This window comes from Cryptomeria japonica, chromosome 11, assembly GCF_030272615.1.
Source record: "Cryptomeria japonica chromosome 11, Sugi_1.0, whole genome shotgun sequence".
NCBI classification, from domain to species: domain Eukaryota; kingdom Viridiplantae; phylum Streptophyta; class Pinopsida; order Cupressales; family Cupressaceae; genus Cryptomeria; species Cryptomeria japonica.
The window spans coordinates 488,243,413-488,254,691 of NC_081415.1; positions in this window are offsets into that span (position 1 = coordinate 488,243,413).

The window sequence follows — 11,279 nt, forward strand, 5'->3', positions numbered from 1 at the left end:
TTCTCCCCTTGGGCCAAAACATCTTGATCTAAATTGCTTGAACAAGTGTTTGCATTGAAGCCAAGTTCGACCTCAATTTCTTTCTTTCTCCAAATCTTCTTCATATAGACCTTCACATCTTCCTTATTGATTCTCTTTACCGGTTCACTTGCCTTAGTTTCTTCTCTTCTGTAATATATTGCAATGTGTCCAAGCTTGTTGCAATTGTAGCATCTATCATTTCCTTGACCTACACTAGTTAGCCTTATGTCCAAATTTTTTGCATGTATAGTAACGACCTTCAAAATAACTATTTCTATTTTGATCTATTATAACCGGATTTTTACACTGACTAGCTTTATGACCATAACTGTTACAAGTATAACATCTACCAAAGAAAGATTTAGCATTTTGATTCATTCTATTTCTACATTCAAATTCTTTGTGACCTATTTTATTACAATTAAAACAATAGACATTGAATTAAGTGTTTCTTTTACTTACATGTTGCTCGACTAGTGACTTACCTTTGTCATCCTTAGTAGACTTATTAGGTTTTTATTCTCTTGTTGGAGGTAGTCCTTCTTTTCTTTTTGTCTAGCATTGTGAAATTTCTTCAGTTTCAAATCCTAAGCCATTTTTTTTTCCAGATACCTTTGCACAACTAACATCTTATCAAGCTTACCTGAACTCATTTTAAATTTTTCCTATTGTTTCCTTGATTTTTCTAGGTCTAATTTTAGAGTGATGACTTTTTCAATCTTATTGCATTCTTCTAATTTGCATCTAACCATGTTGTTTAAATAATCCTTAGTTCTTTCATCTTCTTCACTCTTGGTCTTTAGATCTAGAATAGTGTTGTTTTCTTGCTTAGTCTCTTCATTAACTTCCTTATGTCTTTCTCTGAAATTTTCTGATTTGTTCTCTTAATTTTATGATGCATTCATTTGCCAATTGGATATTTTCCTTCAGATCTTTGTTTTCACTTTCAACATTCTCAATGTCTTCAATAGTAATTATAAGTTCTCCATTTACATTGAAGTATCTTTCTTGATCCAAAGTAGATGTAGGCACCATATGTTCAACTTTTTGAAGCTCCTTCGAGCTATTAGAATCTTCTAAAGGACCTTTCTCCGATACCAATTGTTGAACATACAAAATATTGAGAGGGGAGGGGTGAATCAATATTCCTTTGAATTTATTAAAAATTTTAATAAACAAGGATAACTTAATGCAAAATTGAAATGAATAATAAGAAAAAATATAGTGCATCACATAACACTCGAATTTATACAACTCAAGATGGGAAAAACCATGGAGAGGATCATCTCTCAAATATTATGTAATCGGTTATAGAGTACATAGGTGGCTCACTACTAGAGGGCTCATTTCCTGGAGGGCTCACTGCCGAAGGATGACTTACAACCAGTATTACAAAATTTGAACTGCTAAGATTGCATCTAACACATTCGTGAGATACAATTCCATTGAGGTGCATAATCACTTTCACATTTGTTGTACATAATCACTTTCACATTTACTATACATAATCACTTTTACTATAGTTTGCATACAACTATGATATGATAAAAAAATGATCATAATCTATCATTTGCTAAGAAACTGTATATATACCAAACTAAGTCTACTTCAAGCTAGCTCAACTGGAGATTAGCCCAAAAACCTGTACATGCTACTATTCAATTGTTCTTACCATACATAAGAAGTTGACCAAAATAGAAAGGAACTTCTCCACGATCCAACGAATGGGTGGAATCATCAAAACTAACATATTGTCATTGTTTGCATAGAAGACCATACCAAAACCTTCACATTGCACTATACTAGTAAGCAGGGCATACAATTACCGGACCCATAACTGTACCACAACAATACATTATCCTCTAAAATATCAAATATAGACATTAGACCAAAATCGCAACACGTTTTCAAAATCTTATGAGAGTATACGGTAGAGTGCATCAATACGGACCAAAAAGGTATATGCCAAACCCAAATGTATACTAGAGCTTGTCAAGATCATACTAGAGTATGTTGGACTCATGTTTCTAGACCACACAAACATCATAGACATCAATGACAACTTTCTAATAGATTATTCATTAAAACCCTAGTTGAGGGTTAATCACAAACAAAATAAATAATTTTACATAAATTTGGCCACCTAGACCTATAACATCCATTGTGGTCCACTCTAGGAGATAAAGGGGACTCAAACACATCAAAATACATCCTTCCCAAATGATTATAACAAACCACACATATTGGCACATCCTCCAAGGTTAGCATCAAAAGAAACACATAAATAAGAAATAGAGCATGCCACCTAGTTAGCCCAAAATACATTCTGCAGTGCACAAAACTCAATGTGAATCTACGCATGCCACAATGCAACCCATATCAACCTCCAAACTCAACCACCAAAGAATATTCAAAATAGAAATACATGATCCAGATAGAATACACCACCTTAATCAATCAAAAACCAAATCACTTGACAACACAAAAGTCTAAACACAATAACTTTACTTTCTAATAAAACCATCACTAGAAAAATAAAATGGAACACTAGACCAAATGAACATGTCCTCCAAGATGCAACACTAAAAACCACATATTAGAGAAACACCAAACATTCTCTGGACTAGTTGTGATAAACACCTCATTGCCGAAAACAAAAACTAACTCTACCATCTAAGCAATAGAGAACCTACAAAATTGATAGTGCAACATATATAGATCATAGACATTATATCCAAAACCACACTCCATAATCTTCACATACCAAAGGAATGCAAAGCATTCTTCCACTAGGACATTAAAAACTCTTTCTTGCATAAATATCGTTTCCTGCATATTGAAACTTTCAGTATACCAACCATCTACAAACATCTCAAACTTTCTCAATAAAACTACCAGACCACACAAGAACATCACAATACTCCCTTTCAGACCATCTTTATACATCATCCATACAACACACAATAACATCAATGACAACACAACACAACTACTCAAGTTTCTAACAAGTATTTGATTTATTAACTCTATTTTTTATCAATAGAATATCATAAATATTTCTATTATGATTTCATTTATACCATTTTAATTTTATAAACTCTATATGTATATGTGTGTGTGTGTGTGTGTGTATATATATATATATATATAATGTGTTTATCCATACGAGTATTTCTTATGAAGTTAATGTTATTGGTGTATTATTTTCCATGGATTTTCTTTGGGTTCTCATCTTAGGCAACTGGGGGTGCCAAAACCTCATTGTCCCTTTTGTGGGTTGGCTGAGACTTACATGCATCTCTTATGATTTTGTAGAAGAGCTCAACCTGAGCCCTTCTCTTGGCATATGGTTTTGTTGAGAGATTCCCCTTGGCTCCCTTTCAAATTCACTCATACATGGCATACTTTTAGGGTAGAAATCCTCTTGAGTTTATGGAAAGACAAAAATGCTATTTTATTTTCTCATAGCTCTCTTGATATTCATGTTTCTTTGTATGCTAAAGCTTGTATATGCAATAATGTGATGTTACAGATTCAAGTGCAAGTGAATAAAGTGGCTCTTGAAGTGGCCCACTTGCAAGTGCTACTTGATCACTAGGGTAATGCCCCTTGTATGGTTGCCAAGATTCTGCCAGACCCTTTTGCCTCTGGTGACTATTCTCTAGTTCGTGGCCATCGATGTGGTCACAACTCTCCTATTGACAGCTCTCACATGCCTCGTTCTGAAGCTCCTAGCCATCATTCTAGCGAAGGGAGAGACTTTCCACATCGTTTCACAACCTCTCCACCTTGGGGCGGCTCTGCCTTCAGGTGGCCTGTGGGTGGTGCTTCTTTGGCTCCAAGTAGTTATGGTTGGCCAGATTTTGGGTGGCCTAGTTCTTCTAAAGGGTTTCCCAAGCTTTCTTTGGCTATTTCTTCAATGAGGGAAGATAAAGATGAAAAAGAAAAGGACGTTGAGAATGGGTGGTTTCTTCTAGACTCCCTCGAACCCGCTGATGTATGGGGTAAAAAAGATGACATGGATCCACCTCCTCCTTTTGTTGCTACTGCTCTAGCCACTTAGGCTTTTTGTGTTGTTTCTAGATTTTTGGGTTCTACCATGCTTTGAGTAGCTTTTTTTGTTGTTCTGAGCTTTGCCTGTGTGACTCTTGGGGAGTGACTTTTTCCTCCCACTTTTTTTTGTGAATAGTGTACTCTCTTATACTTATTTAATGGAAATGCCTATTCATCAATTTTTTTATTTTTATTTTTATCTAATATCAAACCTAAGGTTAGAATAATATATTTAAAACACTTTATAAAGGAAGAAAAATTTGTAATGTAAAAGTATATTTCATGTGATTAGATTTGTTAATATCGTATTTATTTTCAATTCCTTCATCAAATATATTTTTTATCATGAAATTAAGATTTTATCAAGCTATTTGATTTTTTGTGATAATTTTTTTTGGCATAACTCATTCTACAACAATTATAATTTAAAGTTAACAATATTCATACATTAAAAATCAAATATATTTTTTCTTATATATAATAATAAATCATATATTTGTTCTTATATGTAATAATAAATCATAATCTTTAAAAGATATATATATATATATATATATATATATATATTAAATAAAAGTGGATTATTCCACTAAACTTTTTTATTAATATTTTTTATTTTTACATATGATTCAAAGAGCATACTAGAGGAAAGAACCCTAGGAAGAAAACCTTTGGTCACAACTCATAAAATAAACCTATAGTATCTAACAGATCAGTTTATACATCCCACCCAAAACCATATACAAAATGCGGTCACAACACATAATATCAGTTTTACATAGAGCCCATATGGCAATTTGCAAACCCATCAGATAATTTTCAAATGTAGACTCCACAACTGCTATCAATGGAAGAAGACAAAATTTTCCAAAGCCCTGTGCCAAATCCCATGAGCCAAAAACCTTCCTGCCAAAAAAGAAAGTATCAAAAAACCTCTGGAAAAACACTATTGTATCAAATACCATGAGATTGAACTCTCCTCTAGACAATGAACATAAATACTTGAAATGAAAAGGGAAAGCGGGAATAATTATCATCATAAAATTTTACATCAACATTACTCAAGAAAATCACATAACTTTTGCTGCAAACCTTCCCATACCCTAGAAGGAATTTCCTCAAAACTCACCTCTCACTGATTAGCATTGCTATCAATGGCTAAATTTTCCAAATAATCCGCAATCTTATTAACTTCTCTGTAACAATGGGATAATAAAAAAGATTCAAACAATTCTAATTTTGGTAAAATGAGATCAAGTATATACTGCAAATTTCAACAATTCGATTTCTTTTTCATAACACATTGAATAATCCCCATAGAATCACCTTCAATTATTAAGTCCTTAATTCTCGAAGAGATTTCCATATCCAATCCAAAATAAAAAGCATGAAATTCCGCATAATTGTTAGTTTTAAAACCAATAGCATGACACTTAGCTCAAATAAAATTTTCATTGTGATCATAAATTACCATGCCTACCCCAGCCACCCAGGGTTACCATGAGAGGCCCCATCAAAATTCAGTTTAAAGTGCCCCTGCGGAGGAGGTTTCCATCTAGCACATAATCTCTTACCTATTGCATCATTCTTTTTTAAAATTGAACCATGAGAGGATAAAATCGACAACATCCTCCAAACTCTAGTAACTCTACTATCCCAGTCTGAAAAAGAAGTAAGATTTTCCAAATTCTTATAAATAAATGTCAAAGCAACCTCAGAGATTGAAGACTCAATTTTTAATAGAACCTCAGACACGAGAGAACTTGTTTTTTTAAATATCCTATTTTTTCGCTCTAGCCAAACATTCCAAATCACAATCAATGGAGATATGATCCAAAGGCATGCATAAAAAGATGAGGCAAACATAAAGGGCCAAGATCTAAAATGGGAAATGAGATCCTTACCAATAACAAAGGATATATTTAACTTCTCAAACAACCACTACCAACATTCATAAGCATAATCACAATGTAGGAACAGGTGTGAAGAAGATTCCAAATTTTTGTTACAAAGGACACAAGGGAAAACAATAGTAATACCAAGCCTGTCCAATCTCATACCTATAAGGACTCTATCCTGAACTGCCAACCAAGTAAAGGCTCCATCTTTAGGAATACAATTCGAATGCCAAAACAACTTATAAGGTCAGGATGATAAATCTTTAGCAGCCATAAGACAGTTATAACCATCTTTAATAGTGTACTTACCAGAAATATTCTTTGTCCAAATAAGTTCATCCTCAGAATCAGAAATAAATACAATTCTATTCCCCAAAATATTTTCAAAATATAATTTCATACTTTGATCAATATCTAAGAAATCAATCGACTTCCATCTAGCTAGCCTAAGGGGTCCACTAGTGTAAGGACCCGCTTGTCCTAACCCTAGTTAAACCAAACTTAAACTCACTGTTTTAATTAATTATTAAATTAACCATTATTACACATGCAAAAGCAATAATTATTAACATGCAAGTAATAGATAAGTAACTGAACAACCATGCAACTCATAAATAACATGTAGGAATTAAATGTGCATGCGAACAATAACAATCTAAAATTACGTATGAGGTCCAATAGAATGCAAACCATAATTAGTTACGATGTCGAGTTACGTGTGCGAATGAGTAGCATAAATCATATGCATGAAATTATTACAAATTAAATTAACATGCAAAAACTCATAATTAAATAATCTACCAGATAATTAAATATGCGTGCATGCGTAAATGAAAACTAATCTAAGAAAGTAAATCATGCATGTTAGTGGGTTAGTATGTTAGTAGCCTTTTTTTCTTCTTCTTTTTTTTGTCAGTTACATTGCATGGTTACTTCTTGTCACTTTACATCATGTGACCTTTATAGGTCCTTTTTCATAACCTCTACATGCGACCATTCTGGTCTTACAATGAAATAAAATATACATCTTCAATTATTACATAAAATTTTATCTGGAATCTCTGACTTTCTTTGTCTCCGGATGTGTCACCTTCGTTTGACCTGGATAACCTCCTCTCGCAAACCGGATGATGGACATATGACCCAAGCATTTTATCCACCCAACCAAATGAAGCATAAGCTTCTCGGTGGTCTTGATAAGCTCCCGTCCCTCACGACAGAGTATCCTAGCAAGCTGGTACCAACTGGTAGTAATGGAATCTTGTGCAATCATGTAGAACTAACAACCCATCCTGGTTGAACTAACTACATGTGTTATGGCAGGGAGAAAAATAAATAAATAAATATGATGGCCATCATTACCCTATTGGGGAGGTGAAGAAAATCACCCTTCCTTGGTTAGCCCATAAACAAGCACTCTCATTCCATAATCATCCCTCATAGACAGAAAAATAATTAACCCTCCGCGGATTAATGTCAGAATAATATTATTATATGTTTTCTTTATAGATTTTTATAAATTTTCCCTTTATAATATAATTTCCTCAAATCAAAATTAAATTTTAATATTTTCAATAATTCTAAATTAAGAATCTCTATTTAAGTTAGAATTTACCACTATCAAGACTTTCCAAATACAGTCATAATGTTTTAGTATTTTCTTAAAAACCCAGATCCCAATTTCTCTGAAATTTTCACAATAACTAAAAATATTGGAAACACAAAAACCTAGTAAATTTCCTAAAAACCTAGTTTCTTCTTTTTATGATAAATTGAGAAGAAGGTGTTGACAACACAACTGACACATCAAACAAACTAGCATTAAATCCACAATACCCAATTTTTAAAAGAAAAAGATCAAATAAAGATTCAATAAAATATGTAAAATAAATGAACCTGGCTGTAAGAAAGAAGAATCGCAGGCCTTTCCCAAATTTTAAACAATCTCTTCAATCTACCTTGTCGACTTCACAGCAATCACACGAATCAAGAAGCTCAAAAAGAATTGGAATGATCAAATAACAGGTTTATTCCTATATTTATAAACATTGAATTCTCTAAAAATAAAATTTAATTGTTTGCATGATTAAATTCTTAAAATAAAACTAATTATTAAAATTAGAACTCACAAAATAGTTAATTGATTTTATTAAATTACAATTTGTTAAAGATTTAGTTTTTAAGAAAATAATTAATTATTAGGCTCTCACATATCGTCTATATTTTTAGTACATAAGTTTACTCCAACATTGTATTTTTGCATGCCTTGATCTTTTATTTAAATTTATTAATTAATATTTTAATTAATTTCTTGAATTAATCTCATTATTTATTTTAATTAGTCCTCTAATTTTAGTATTTATAAGATATTATATCTTAAATATCTTTTATATTTTATAATTTAATTATCAAATAATTTTATTTTTAATTACTCAACTAATTAATTTATTTAGTCTCTTTTAAATAATTATTTTATAATTATTTCTAGCTTGATTGTAATATTAAATACTTGTATATTTAATAATTTATCCTTATTATTATTTTGATTTTATCAATATATTTTAGACTCCCTAATTTAATTTACTAATTGTTTATCTAATTGGGTACTTTGCACAAGGTTCCAATACTTAGGTTGCTACTAGCAAGCTAGAAAAACCCCTCCTCGATCATATGTCCGCCTTCAACGGTTACCCTGCAACTTATACTTGACAAAAATTCGTCAAATCCCATTACATAAAAAAATCTAGCAAAATATTAACATCATAACATTATTATTTATCATCATTAAATAACGACATCATATCAATAAAACATCATTATTAAGTATTAATCATAACAGTAAAGTATCATTAAAACATTATCATCATAAAATAACTAACCATCATCATTGTCACTAAACCACACAATATCATCTATCATTATTAAAAGTTAATCAAAAGGTATCTGACATAATAAATAAATCTAACTAAGGTCTAATTCGAGTCGTGACATCCTTCCCCACTAGGAAGAGACATCGACCCGATGTCTTATTACAAAACAAACATGCATGAAAATAATAACTGAGTCTATCAAAATAAATGTTGGAAAGAACGCTCAATATCCTCAGCGTTTTCCCATGTAGCACTGTCCTCTGAATATTGATCCCACTGGACCTTATATTGCAAAATCTCTCTCTCTTGCGCAACTTAATAGTGCGCCTATCAATGATTCAAATAGGCTCCACTAGCACCACCCCTGGGTCCTGTACCTGTAGTGAATGCCAATCAAGGATATGATTTATATTGGGATGGTAGGGCTTAAGAAATGAAACATGAAAAACATTGTGGATCCAGGCAAGAGCTGGTGGTAGGGCAAGTCGGTAAGCAACTGGATTAACCACTTCCAGGATGTCAAAAGGTCCAACATATCTAGGTGCCAATTTGGAAGATTTCCCAAAGGAAATAGAGCTCTTCTGAGGTCTCACTCTTAGAAAGACCTTATCTCCTGCTGAAAACTATCGAAAGGTCTTATTCTTATCTGCATAGCTCTTCTGTCTATCAGTTGCTTCCTTAAGTCTAGATTTTACTGTTACCATTTGTTCTTCCATCTCCTTGAGTAATTCTGGTCCAACTAAAACTCTATCTTCTACCTGGTCCCAGCTAACAAGTGTCCTACAAATACATCCATAAAGAGCCTCAAATGGTGCCATGCCTATAGAGGAGTGATAGGAGTTATTATATGCAAACTCCACTAAGGCAAGAAAATCCTTCCATTTGTACTGTTGGTCCATACAGTACATCCTTAATAGGTCTTCTACTACCTGATTTACCCTCTCAGTCTGTCCATCTGTCTGAGGATGATAGGTTGTGCTAAAGTTCAACCTTGTCCCCAAAGCTGCATTCAGGGTGGTCCAAAACCGTGAAGTCATTCTCACATCCCTGTCTGAAATAATTGTCTCAGGTACCCCATGTAACCGAAAGATCTCTTTAACAAACTTATGTGCTAGGGTTACTGATCCATCCTTAAGATTTCCAGGTATGAGGTGAGTTACTTGGTCAATTTGTCTACCACAACTAGTATCATGTCATGCTTATATCTGGACATAGGTAATCCCTAGATAAAATCCATACTAATGACTTGCCACTTGTAGTTCGGTACACGGTGCGAAAATAACAACCCTGCCAGATGCATATGCTCAGCCTTGACTCTTTGACATTCAAAACATTGCCTTACATAGGCTACCACATCCTTCTTAAGTCCAGGCCAAAAGTATAACGGTTTCATATCTGCAACCATCTTATTCACACCAGGGTGTCCAGAATAGGGTACGTTATGCATCTCCTCTAAGATCAAATCCCTTAATCCCCCTTTATTGGGAATATACATCCTCTTTATGTATCTAAGAAGTCCATCTGGTTCCAACATGTACCCATCAAAATGATGGTCAGAAGGATTAGTCTCTAAGGCATCTTTGACTAAGTCATAGTGCTCATCTCCTTGAAGATTATCCAACACCCGTTGTCTCAAGGTAGTTCGGGTGGTGGCTATCACTGCTAGGTGTCTTCTTCTGCTTAAAGCATCAGCCACTTGATTTTCTTTCCCTTTGATGTAATCTATCCCAAAATTGTACTCACTTAAGAACTCTAACCACCTTCTCTGCCTTGCATTCAAATTTGGTTGGGTAAAGATGTACCGTAACCCATGATGATTAGTCTTTAGCTCAAAGGGCTTACCCAAAAGGTATTGTCTCCATATTTGGAGGGCATGAACAATAGTAGCCAATTCTAAATCATGTGGTGCATAGTTGACTTCATGTATCTTCAACTTCTTGGACTCATAAGCTACCACCTGTTCGTTTTGCATTAATACTCCTCCTATTCCCTCTCCTGATGCATCGGTGATAACTGTGAATGGTCCATTTGGGTCGGGTATGGTAAGTATAGGTGCTGATGTCAACTTCTATTTTAATAAGTTGAAGGCTTGCTCACATTCTTTCATCCAATCAAATTTTCTTCCCTTCCTTTGGAGAGTAGTAATAGAAGCTGCAATCTTAGAGAACCCTTCTACAAACTTCTTATAGTATCCAGCTAACCCCATGAAACTATGAACCTCAGGAACACTTCGAGGGGCTGGCCATTCTGTGATTGCCTTGATCTTCTCAGGATCGATGGAGACTCCATCTTTGGAAATGATGTGCCCTAGGTAGTGTATTTTCTTTTGGAAGAAGGCACATTTAGACAATTTACCATAGAGCTTATGTTCCCTTAGTCTTTGCAAGACTATTCTCAAATGCTTCTCATGCTTCTCTATAGATCTAGAGTAGATGAG